Source organism: Lonchura striata, chromosome 7, assembly GCF_050655825.1.
Source record: "Lonchura striata isolate lonStrDom1 chromosome 7, ASM5065582v1, whole genome shotgun sequence".
Lineage (NCBI taxonomy): Eukaryota > Metazoa > Chordata > Aves > Passeriformes > Estrildidae > Lonchura > Lonchura striata.
Window position 1 is genome coordinate 240,142 of NC_140709.1, and position 12,943 is coordinate 253,084.

Genomic DNA, 12,943 nt, shown 5'->3' on the forward strand with positions numbered 1-12,943 from the left:
CCAACAAAAAAAACCCCCTTGCCTCTAACCCAACAAGAACCAAAAGAAAAAACCTTTTCTTTTAAACTGCATTTCAATGTATTTTATTTTTATATTTTTCATATTTATATTCACATTCGGATTTATAATGTATATTGATGTATAACTGAATTTTTATAATTTCTTACATTTATTTCTATTATATTTTATTCTATTTTAGTACATATCTTAATATATTGCTTATATATTTCTATAGTTAGATTTAGATTTCTAGAAGGTTTATATTGCTTAAAATAAACCCCTGCCTCCATCCAAGTCAAAATCTTTAAAAAAATCCCATTATTTAAGCTCCGTTTACATTTATCTCTATTTTTTGCATTTATATTCAAATTTACATTTTAAATGTAGATTGATGTATGATGTTATTTATAGCCTATCTCTTCCTAATACTTATTTTTATTTTTTTATATTTTTATATATATCTGTATACATTGAATATATATTTCCATATTTAGAACGATATCAAAATAAAATGTATATTCATATTTTTTCTATTAAAGCCCTGTCTCTAACCAAATTTAAAAAAAAAAGCTCTGTCTATAAGCAATACTTGATTATTCATATAATTTTTCATCATTATAGTCACATTTGTATTTCTACTTTACACTGATGTATTTATAAATATATATTATATATATTATAAGGTAGCAAGATAGATAAATTATTATTTAAACTCTATTTCGTACATACTGCTAATACTTATATTTACTTACCACTGAATTTTTATATAGATCTTAATGTATTTAGGATATATTTCTACACATAGATTTCTAATTTTATTTTATTTATATTTATAATTTTTGTAATAAAACCCCTACCTACTACCAAATAGAAAATAAAAATCCCCTTTATTTTAAACGATATTTAAATATTTCTATATTTTATTTTTAATAGTACTTATATCTTCTATCACAATATATTGAGGTACTATATTTTGATATATAATATTTATGACATATAATGTGTTATAATAACACATATACTGTAAAATATGCATTATGTACTGCATTGATTTCTATTATTTTGTAATTTTTATATTTATATATCCACACGAATTAATTATACAACTCTATATGGTTATTTTGCTTGTATTTATAATCTCTATTTATATGTATTTATATATACATATAAAATACTCTATATCAAACAATATAATACCTAATAGTAATGGATAACATTATTTATGTTACATGTTTTATTTATATGTATTCCGTTTATATTTAAAATTGAAGGTTTATATTCCATTTTCATATTTATGCATTTCTTTTGTTTCATTAGAGTTATAGTTAAAACTTTGCAGTTATAATCCAATTCCTAAAAATAAAATGCCAAAACAAACAGCATCAAATTCCCACCAATACCATCCAAAAAATTCAGAAAGGCTCCACCAGCCAACCAACTACCAGCAAAAAAACCCACACTACACTCCTTTCACTAACAGTTCTTATCACATCACAAAAATGAAACAAACATTTAAAACAACCTATAGAAATCCACACAGCAAATCACAAAAACCACTAAAATGAAAAAAAAAAAACCCAACTAACTTACTATACTGCAAATCATACAACAGACCCCGAACGTTTCTAAAAAGAATAACCAAAACTCTACCACTACACTAACTCATAAAGAGAACCCAATGCTCTATAAAATGAACTAAAAAAAACCACCAAATAATTACAGATATTAAAAAATCGAAACCACGAAGGAAAAAAAATTCACCACCCAGATAAAATAACTGCGCATAAAGACCCACCATAGATATACCCATGTTCCCAAAAATAAAACTAATAAAAAAACAACAACCAAATACATCAAACTAAAAAAAAAAAATATATATATATTAACAACAACAAAATAATTATTCCTAACTCAATAAACCCATTATGCCTCAAACCATCAAAACACAAATACCACCTAGAAATAAACACGTCGCCAAAAGAGAAATGTAACAATTTTAATAACTCCCGAACTCTCTGCAACAATAAAACATACACGGCAATCAAATATGCCAAATGCATAAAACCCCTATAACATAATAAACAAGAATGCAATAATCAATATTAAAAAAAACCTCACTGATTAACTACAGGACACTACCTCAAACCCACCAAAACAAACACTACATATGCTCATGCTAATAAAAGCCTTCACAAACGAATTAAAAACCTAACGTCTACTTCATGCTACGACCCATAAAAACCATTGTAAACCTTTAAGAACACATTCTTTAGAAACATAAGAACGGATCAAAAAGAAATCCAACAACACTCAATCAAAAAAAACCCCCTTGTCATGCGCACCTGAAGCAAGAACCGTAACAACCAAAAAGTAACACCATGGCCCTTCTCCTACAGCAACTACGAACAAAAGAAAAGGATCCCATAAATTCCTCAAAAGCAGCGCAGCGAGGGAGGCTGGAAGATGCGGAGCCGCGCTCCCGGCCCCGGGCGCAGCGCGGCTCCGGCAGGAAAGCGGATCCTCCGGCAGGCAGAGGCGGCGCCGCGCCGGCAGACCCCCGCCCGCTGCCCCCGGCCCGGCGGGGCCGGCACCGGGCCCGGGGGGCCCCGGCGGCGCCCGAGCCCCGCGCCCGGAGCGGCGGCACCGGCCGGCACCGGCGCGCCGCCCGCGCCGCCTCCCCCGCCCGCCGGCCCGGCCAAAGCTCCGCTCGGCTCCGCACGGCTCGCACCGGCGCGGCTCCGGCGGGCCCGCGGCAGCCCAGCCGCGCCCAGCTCCCCTTCCGCCCCGGCCAGCCCCGGCACTGCCGCCAGGGCTCCGCGCCGGACCCTTCGCTGCCGGGCCGGGGGCAGAAGAAGCGCCCCGAATGCAGCGGCACAGCGCGATCCCCGCCCTGCCAGCGCTGCCACGGCTGCAGCTCCCTTCCTCTGAAGGCCCGACAGTGACGCCACGCTCCGGCGCTCACCTCACCCCAACGAGGGCACAGAAACGTGCGCTCCCCCCCTTCAATTGCGTCCCCTAGAAGAGCAGAAAACAAGGGGCCTGCCTCAAATAATGGTAAAAGGGAGAATTTTACCTCAATCCAAACCTCTTAAAAGGCGGGACCACAGGACTGACCCCTCCATTTCAACCTCAGGATGACGAAATTTCAAAGGGAAAGGACAAAAGCCCCCACTACAAAGGCGCACCGGCTCACCTGTTTGGCTACTGCTTCTCGGCACAAGGGTTTGTCCCTCGGCTCCTCCTTTGAGCAATGCTCCACGTCTCCAAGTGCATATCCAGGTGATCCCCCAGACCCCGTCCGAAGCACTCACCGTCCTTCCAGGAGACAGCCCCGGGAGCCCCCCATAAACTCCTCTCCTCCAGCAGCTCCATGCAAAAGCCAGCGGGGGCAAACCCTCGCCCTAAAATAACCTCCCCCCAGCAGGAGCCGCCCCTCCTCCTCATCCTCACAGCTCACACCTGGGGCTGCTCTGAGCCCTCATCATCCTCACAGCTCACACCTGGGGCTGCTCTGAGCCCCCATCATCCTAACAGCTCACACCTGCCGCTGTTGCCACTCTCCAACAGCGTCTCTCCCTCTCCAGCACACAGCGCACTTCTCACAGACACAGATCCAACAGAAATCTGCTACGGGTGTCAGCTTTTCTTAATCCATCTGGTTACACGATTAAAACACATACATGAATTGACGGTCATTGAGAGAAAGCTTTCCCCTGGAGAAAATAGTCACTTTGGTAGCACACTTTGATATATCTGTGGAAAAGCAGAATCAGCACCAACTCCTAAGACCCCTGCTGAGGAACCCAGCCCTCCTTGGGACACCCAAAGCAGCAGACCTCGAAAAAGGAGGGGAAAAATGAAGCTTGGAGTGGAAAAAGAGGATAGAAGTACAGCAGCCTTTAAAAATGCCTGCATTGAGCAATAGTGGAAACTAGTCACATTTATTCTTTCCTTGCTTTCTGTGATGACATAAATAGGAAGTAAGAACACGTTAAACAAAAGGCAGAGCTAGGATTTTATTATTTATTAATTATTTATTATTTATTAGGTCTTTATTTTGGCAGGCTGGATGGCAAATGCCTCTTCTGGGACTGTGACACCTTTTGGGGAATGGCAGAGAATGGAGGCAAAGGTGCCAGAGAGCCCTTTCTGTTCCCTTCAGCTCCTGCTGATGCTCTGATGGTTTCAGGGCACTTGCTTGGTTCATTCCTAGATAAAAATGGGCATTAGGGCATTATTTTCAAAACTACTGCCCATCCCCAGTCAGTTTCCTACATTCCTGCATACAAATGAGTGGATAGAGACAGGACTTCTTTCCAATCTTCTTTCCAAATGAATTTAGTGATAGATTCCTATTCTTTACCAATAACTATAAAAACGAAACACTTGCCAGGTTTTAGTATTCTACACACACCCCTCCCTGGGAATTTTGGGGTAGCTTTGGGTCCCTCTGCGGGACGGCACCCAGCGTGACCCCCCCTCTCATCTGCCACCCACCCGCTCCCCCACCGCAGTGTGCGTCCCTCTCCTAGCGACCTTGGGGTGCCCCAAATGACATCAGAGCCCCGAGTCTTCAGCCCCTAACCCTGACTCCCGAAGAAGGCACAGGACGAGTCCAACTGCCCCGGACAGCAGCCCAGCACTCCCTTCCAGCCCTTCCCACGCGTCCATCCCCCCAGAAAGGGACTCCGCCGCAACAAGGAAGGGGGGGCAGCCCCCAGAAGGGTTGAAATTCCTGCCCAGCCTCGCTGTCACAGGCCAGGGGCAGAAAGGAGTGGCAGCAGAGACTACACAGGAAGGAAAAGAACAGGGTGCAGGATGAAATAAATAAAAAAAGCAAATCCCCAAAAAACCTGGGATGGGCAGCATGACAGAGAGGGATTAAAAAAACCAGGGACCGTAAACAGGACACAAGGATCTAGCGAGAAACAATGTCAATGGAGGCTTTTCAAGAGAAGGGTACAATGGGGAAGGAGGACTGGACAGCAGGTGTAGACAGGTACAGACAAAAGGACAGCTAGAGGGACAAAGAAATACAGTTATGGTGAAGGATAAAGGGGAAAAAAAGAGGAAAAAAGAAGGAGAAATAAAGATGCAGGCAGGGAGCGAGACAGAGATAAAAACTTTGGGCATCTGCCCCCAGGGATGGGGATTGAGTAATATTTATTAAATAAATATTGGGGATTTATTTGTTAAAACAAAAAAAAGAACAAGAGAGAGTGAAGTAGTGAAAGGGAAGGGGGAGCACATCGGACAAGAAAGAATCACGAGACACACTTTTACAGGTGTCATCAAAAAAAAAACCACCAGGCTGTATTCTTCTGGATTTGCCACTTGAAACTGCTCAGCACAAAGCTGACATACATCTTTGGCACTGATATCTGGCCCTACCAGAAAAGTCTTTCCTCCACAGCTGCTGGTAACTTCCTGGAATGCAGCACAAAGGTAGTACGAAGGTAGTTCTGTGGAACAAGAAAACAGACATCAGGAACTTGAAAAATCCTCATCCTCTGAAAACTGAAAAGTCAGCAACAAAAAGTAAGCCTATCCCTGCTCCAGCTGTCAAACACACCCGGCAATTCCTGGACATTACAGCCATCCTGTCAGCTGCAGCCTGGAGTCTAAGCATGGCCTTACCCAGCTTCACAGGACAGCATTTCATTTTTTTTTTACAGGGATTCAGAAAGAAAAGTTACTCTGCACCATTTGAGTAAATCCACATAATCTTGAGGCAAAAGCTGGATCTTTTCTCTTGTAGAAACTGACACGTGCCCACAACTCTGCTAACATGCATACATGCTAAATAGGCCCCAGAGGGAAATGCAGTTTCACCTGCTTTCTGTTTGTTTTAAAAGAAAAATTAGCTGGAATTAAAGAGTAAAATGCAGTAAGATGCAAGGAGATGGAAAAAGTTACAGTGATAAAGATTTGTTTATTGACTGAGCTGGCACCTATGGTTTGTATGCTGAATAAATTAAGCACGCTAATTCCCCATGGTAGAAGTTCATATTTCATAGAAACAAGCTGTTAAAAGATAGGACTGAAAAGGTTCCAATGACTGAAGTTCCAAAGAGTGGTCTTTTTTAATCAAATATCCTTGATACCATGCAGACTGAAACACTGAACCTCTGCAACAGGATTTTAAAAATTAGGACTGAACCGGACAGAATAGAACTAATCCAGTTTTGTTACCAGGTTTGAAGAACTTGTAGAAAAAAAACAGAGCCCTAGATAGGGCAGAACACACTAGTTTAATTCTTAATGCAGCTACCACACAGAAGACCTGTTCTGAAACACACAAGCTTTTAGAGAGACAGGACTGTTGCAAGGAAAGGATGAAGTTTTTTTATAGATGCCTGTAACTCACAGATGAAGTATCAAAATTATTTCCACAATATCAGAAAGCTGTATTTAATTATCATCAAAATACTGGAGTTTTTGCTTTTCCATCCATTTGGGGAAGGTAGAAAGACAGCCTCCAGGGCCCAAGAGCTGTGAGAGTACAGCAGAGAAATGGCATGACCACACCCTGCTTCCCTGGGAGAAAGATGATTGGAGCTGCAGATGTGTTCCATGCTGGTTGTAGGAAAGGTGCTTCATGGCAGGACTGCAGGACTCAGAAAGAGAAGAGAGAAAACTGTCATTCTGAGCAGAGAGTAAAATGCTTACATTTGTGCCAAGCACATGATGGGAGTGGTGGGATCCACTAATTCGAGGCACTCTTCTGAAAGAGATAACAGCAGGAGAAGCACTGACAGCTCTTCCCTGCCCCCTGCATCTTCCTGCATCCAAGTGAACATTGAGCCTGGACCAAATTCATTTGCACAGAAAGGGAAGATGGAATTTCCTACAAGACCCTGCAGAAAGATTGTTCTGTCGTTTCCTCACCCAGCAGAACTACAAGGTGCTGGATGCTTCTACAGAAAGTGCAGATTTTTGCCGAAAGAACAGACTCCAGCTGCTGGAATCTAACACACTGTGATTCCCAGGGTGTTGGGGATTAGGTTTCTCTCTTTTTTACCTATAGAATTTTCCCCATACATTTATAGGAAACTAAATACTGGGTACTTAGGATTACTTAAGAAAAACTGAAGAAGCGGCCAAGCTCAGGAGAGGAGTGTAGCATCTGGCTACACTTCTTTTTCTCTGTGAGTTTCTGTCTGAGAGGGAAGATAGTGTGAATTTTGGGGACAGGTAAAAGACGCGGTTGTGGGCAGCTGTTCTGTCTCACTCACAGAAGGAAAACGGTCAAGCTATTGCTTACTGCGGGGAGAATTTACTGCCACTGCCGGAGTTCAGGCCTGTACTGCCTCTTCCTTTCTGTAAGTAAACCTTTGCTCATAAGAGCAGCCGTTGGACTGGGACCTTAATAAACACCCTACCTCACTAAAAGTGGAATCTATCACCATCTGCTCGTGTGCCCGGGAATCCTGAGCTCGCCTCTCCCTGCCCTGCTGAGAACCAGGCCACCGCTGTCCCACCCCACGGTTTCTTCGGCACTGCTCTGGGTTTCTCTACGCTGTAGTCCCACACTGCCCTGCCCTGCCCTGTCAGGATGTCCCGCAGTTCCAGCTACCACCATGGAGCTGTGGATACATCTCGTCCGCCAGTCCAGAATTTTTGTTCATTCCTGCTGTTCCAGTTTGGTGCTCCTCAGAGTCCTGCAGGGGCACGGGGAACAACTGGTCCAAGGTTTTGGGAAGCAAAGCTCTCCTCCAGCATCAGCCGCACAATCTCTGGGGAGGGGGAATCTTAATCTTGATCCTAAACCTAGTTCTGATCCTAAACCTGATCCTAATTCTGATCCTGATCCTAAATATTATCCTGATCCTAATCCTGATTCTTATCCTAAACCTAAACCTGACTCTGATCCTGATCTTAAACCTGATCCTAAACCTGATCCTGATCCCATCCCTGACCTGGCTCCAGCAGCAGCCACACGATCTCTGGGATGGGGAAAAAAATCCTAATTCTGATCCTAATCCTAATCCTGATCCTATTCCTGATCTCACTCCTGACCTCGCTCCAGCAGCAGCCGCAGGATCTCTGAGGAGGGAAATATTGATCCTAATCCTGATCCTTTCTAAACCTGATCCTAATCTTGATCCCAATCCCTATCCCATTCCTGGTCCTGATCCCATCCCTGATCCTGCTCCAGCAGCAGCTGCACGATTTCTGGGGAGGAGAATCTTCATCCTAATCCATCTCAGCTGATAAAGCTATCACAGGGTTCCTGGTTCTGTTTGTTGCTAACACCATAGCTGTTGTTTGTTTGCCTTGTTATACATCCTAGTAAAGGACTGTTACTCCTATGCTCTTATCTTTGCCGGAGAGCCCCTTAATTTCCAAATTATAATAATTTGGAGGGAAGAGGTTTACATTCTCCATTCCAAGGGAGGCTCCTGCCTTCCCTAGCAGACGCCTGCCTTTCAAGCCATAACATGGGCAGATGGGCAGGCTTTGAGCACTGGACAGGCATTGGAATTGCTCATAAACACTTCTCTTCCTCACTGAAGACAGCTGAACACTAAGGAGTAAATCCTCTCTTCCCAATTCCAACATCCTTCCTCTTTCAGCCCACAGACTGCTTTACCTTAACAGTCAGTCCAAAGCATATGAAAGAGATGCAGGCATGCTTTCAGAAGATGAAGTAATAAATGACTGTTTTGTTATTCTGCCCTTGAAGGGTACTGCCCTACTCTGGAAGAGCAGTACAAAATACAGGGGACAAAAAAAATCCCAAAACATAAACACAAGAACATCCATATTAGAGAATTGTGCTGCCTGCCTAAACTTCTCAACTGTTGGGGAACATTTCTCCCACCTCTCCTCTCTCCTATCTGATTTATGTCACCACTGGCCGCTGGGGAGTTGTACTGATTTATACTCCTGGAAATCTGGGTTTGATCTTTTTAACAGTAAAGCATATAGAAAATCTGGATCGAAGATAAAATTCAGTTTGTCCTCACTTTAGGAAGTGAGGACAAACTGAACTTAAAAGGGAAGGTAAGAAAGCTGTATTATATAGTGTTTTCTTCAGACCATCATAATGAAACTATTTGATAAAAAGTGCAAAGACTTCAAAACAGAGGCTAATTTTCCAGATGTAATCTCAGCACTTGTGGCCCCAAGGGAATTTGCTATGAATTATATGTCTCAAATGGGAATTTTCAACAACACAATCATTCCATTTTCTATTTCAGCTCTAAGCTCTATGTGAAAATCATCAGCTGAAGATATTGTCCTGTTTGTTGTCCTCCTCTTGTGCCATTGCCAGAGAGTATCTCTGGCCTCTGAACTGAGCAGCTGGGCAGCTTGTTCTTCCTGGAATTTCTTGAGGAGCAAAAAGTGCTCCATAAGCACTCCTCAAGTACTTGCCTCCTGTGAAGGATAGCAAGAAAAGAACTTCTCAGAGTGATCCCAGTCATAAGTACAGGCAGTTTTCTTTGAGATACATAAATATGCACAGAGAGGCACCCAGACAGACACATAGACATGAGAGTCCCCAGATTGTATTGCCAAAATATTTACACACAAAAGGAAAATGGCTCACTGGCCTGCAAAACACTGTGGGGTGTGTTCTCAGCTGCTCAGAGAGGTGCAGTGGCTGCATTTACACAGCGGTGCCCATGGCTGGTTCCTCCTCTCGTGTTGAGGAAAGCTGATTCCTTAAATGACTCCTGTCACTCTTTCACTCCTGAGTGTTCACTCCTCCACTCTTAGGACACCAGCTTTATTCTAAACAATTTCCAAACACTGTTTTGGTTTCTTCCCAAGCTTCAGAGGTGGATGAAATAAACGTGGCTGATCAATCAAAGTAAAAGACAGTCTACCAGTGTTCATCAACTTAAAAGCAACCACCCTCAGTGGCAATAAAGCAACAACTGAGTGTGAGATTTGTACTCTGGAATCATCCCGAAGAATTGCCTTTGTTTTTAAAACAACAACTGATCTGTCACCTTCTTAGCATTCCCCATAACATCCAACTAGTTCAGGAGATGGTGAGTACAGCCCTACATACTCCATCTTTATTACAGGAGTCGAGAACAAATTAAAGCCACAACAGAGTTGCCAATGTACAAAAGAAGCTGTAGGGTCTCAAGAGTCTCAACGGGAGGTAACAGTTCTCAGCAACCAGGAGAAACAAAAGACCTGTCTGTCTTGGGTGGGAGTGCCCAGCTAAAAGGCAGCACAGTCTATTCAGAGGCATTCAGAGATGCATTCTATGCCCACAGTAGTATCTTCTGTATTACTGACAGCATCCCCTCTCAGCCTTTTAGCTCTGCAACAAGATTAACACATAAAATGCATGCAAAACCCGTTAGACAAATTTGGCAATACATTACAGTTGAAATGTACAACCCCAAAGCATTAAACAATTTTTTTTTTGCACAGTAGAGCTGAGCTAGTGCAAATGACAGGCCCAGCCAATAGACAGACTTCCTTTGCTGCATTCAAAACAATATGACTTAATAGTCCAGTAAACCTTTTTGCTTTTCAAACATGTTAATGATGTCCAGCTTCACATCTCAAGTATCTTCCGTGCTAAGATTCCTAACAATGCACTCAAGGATGCTCTGTACCCCAAGCAAGGAACAGACTAGTGCCAAATTGGAGGAATCATGGCATGAATTCTCTCAGGCATACTGGCATGCAAGAGGATATAGCAATTTCAGAAAGCCAAGATATAGCAGGAACAGGAAACACATACATACACCTAAACATGCAGCTAAGATTGGCTGCAAGAACCTTTAAACTTCCTCATATATCTGGGACCTACCAGCGCCTTGCAGAAAACTTCTTCGTTAAAAATGCTACCACGGAAACAGCAAAGAGGTAGATTTCCTTGCCTCTAGCAGACTTTAGCCCTCATTCAAGAAATGAGGCTCAGGAAACATATTCCTAGGGCTCATAAAAATACTTTGTGAGAAGTAAATATTGGGAAGAAGAAAAGATCATTTAAAAGGAGCACTATTTTTAAAAGCAATTCCACAAAATTGCAAAGAAGTACCCCAGAAGTTTTCACAAAGCACCTAACCCAAGTCTCATGATGTGCCTCACAATTAGCTCAGTGCTGCTGCCCCATAAATCCTTCCAGGAAATTTTCAGGCACAAAAGGCTAACACCATTTGGCACCTGCGCAGTGCATGTGTTTACCTGCTGAGTCAAAATGGGTTGGAAACAACATATTTGCTCATAAAGCAATACACAACAGCAGATTTTCAGGGCACTGGGGCTTGTGCTCCGCAAGCTCCACAGCAGCGGCAATGATAACATTCTCTTGTTACACTAGCAACATCACTGTCATTAGGTCTCCTGTTAATAGGATTCCTACTTAAAAAAGGGTAACAGCAACTGTGTTGGGAGGAAAAACGCCCCCCTCACTAGTCATTCATGCAGTTCTAGTAAAAATAAAAAACCCAGACTACCTTCTCCATGCAGCAAGGATGGATGCAACATCCCCATCATCATTCCATTTCAGTCCCGGGGCACTGGCGCGTGCCCCCCTTTCCCGGGGGCTGCAACCCCTCCTGTCCGCCAGCAGGTGGCGGCAGCGAGCAGCCCCACGCGCGGCGCTCCCCCTTGGCCGCGCGTGCGCCGCTCCGCGAGCCGTCGCTCGTCTCTTTGCTTGTTGGAGTTGTGCCGCTCATGCGCACGCAGTGTTGCTGGGTGTTTTTATGTTTGAGTAGTTTTATTACTGCTTTTTAATTGCGCATGCGCGACATTGCAGAGTTCCGTGTGCACGGGTGGAATCCTCCGCTGCACACAGAACAAAACGCTACTGCACACACAGTAGCAGAGGTCAGAATTGTAATGTGGAAAAATATGCTTTCCTTTTCGCCCCCAACACAGGAGCCCAGGATGGACACTTGGAGCATGTCCAGCTGAGCACCAAGGAGCTCTGCAGGAGCCACAGCCTTAAATATTGACAGTGGCACTGAGCACCTTTGCATCCTGTCAATCTCACAGCTCTTAACTGGCCCCAGGATGGGATGAAGCTCTCAATTCTGCAGCTTGTTCCCATTCACACATGGATCTGTTATCACTGGCCTCGTTAGGGCGATCTGGGCCCACCACTGAGGATCAGGTATGCCTATTAATTGCTAAAACAAGCAACAAGCCACAGTTACTCCTCATGTCTTAAAACCCTGGGAACAAACAGGGCACATACATGTGTGGATGAGAGAAAATGCATGTTTGCACAGACACCCGCATGGACACACGTGCAATGTGCTAACAAAAATCTGCTTGCATGGACCCAAAGAGCTTGCACAGATAGGTGTGCCCGTTGACAGAGATCTCACGCCACAGCTACACAGATGACAACTAATCTGGCCACTCCCAGGCTCTACCTATCTAAAGCTGTGGAGCATCAGGGCTGCAAGGCAGCTCTCCTCTGAGAAGGCAGCTGGGTCCAGTGGCACCATTCTTGCCAACTGGTGCATTCAGACCCTCTACTCTTCACCAATTCCACTGTGGCATTCCCCCATGTCACTCATTTGCACTGAAACTCGATAAAGCTGTAGGACACCAAACGTACATATCACTTCAGCCACATTTGTACGTGGAGCTCCTTACATTGCTCACCTTCATGGAATGGCATTTGTTACAAAGACTGAGGAAAAATTCTTTAAAATATCCTTCAAGTCATGAATTTATTAGGGTATCAGAACCCATGCTTGTAACCCTAAATGTATTTGAGTGCATATAAAATACTGACTACTTCCATTTATGACATCTTCTTAAGCAGTACCATCTAACTCAGCAAGGATTGAACATTTATTATAAACTTCAATTCACCTTCTTCAGAAACAAGTTAGAAACATCCTCACATATGCCTGGACTTTCACTTTTCAGATAAATGTCCCGGAGCTGTATTTCAACTCATTACTGAATAATACTTTTAAGTGTTGGCACCAAATGCCTAAAAATACCAAAATGG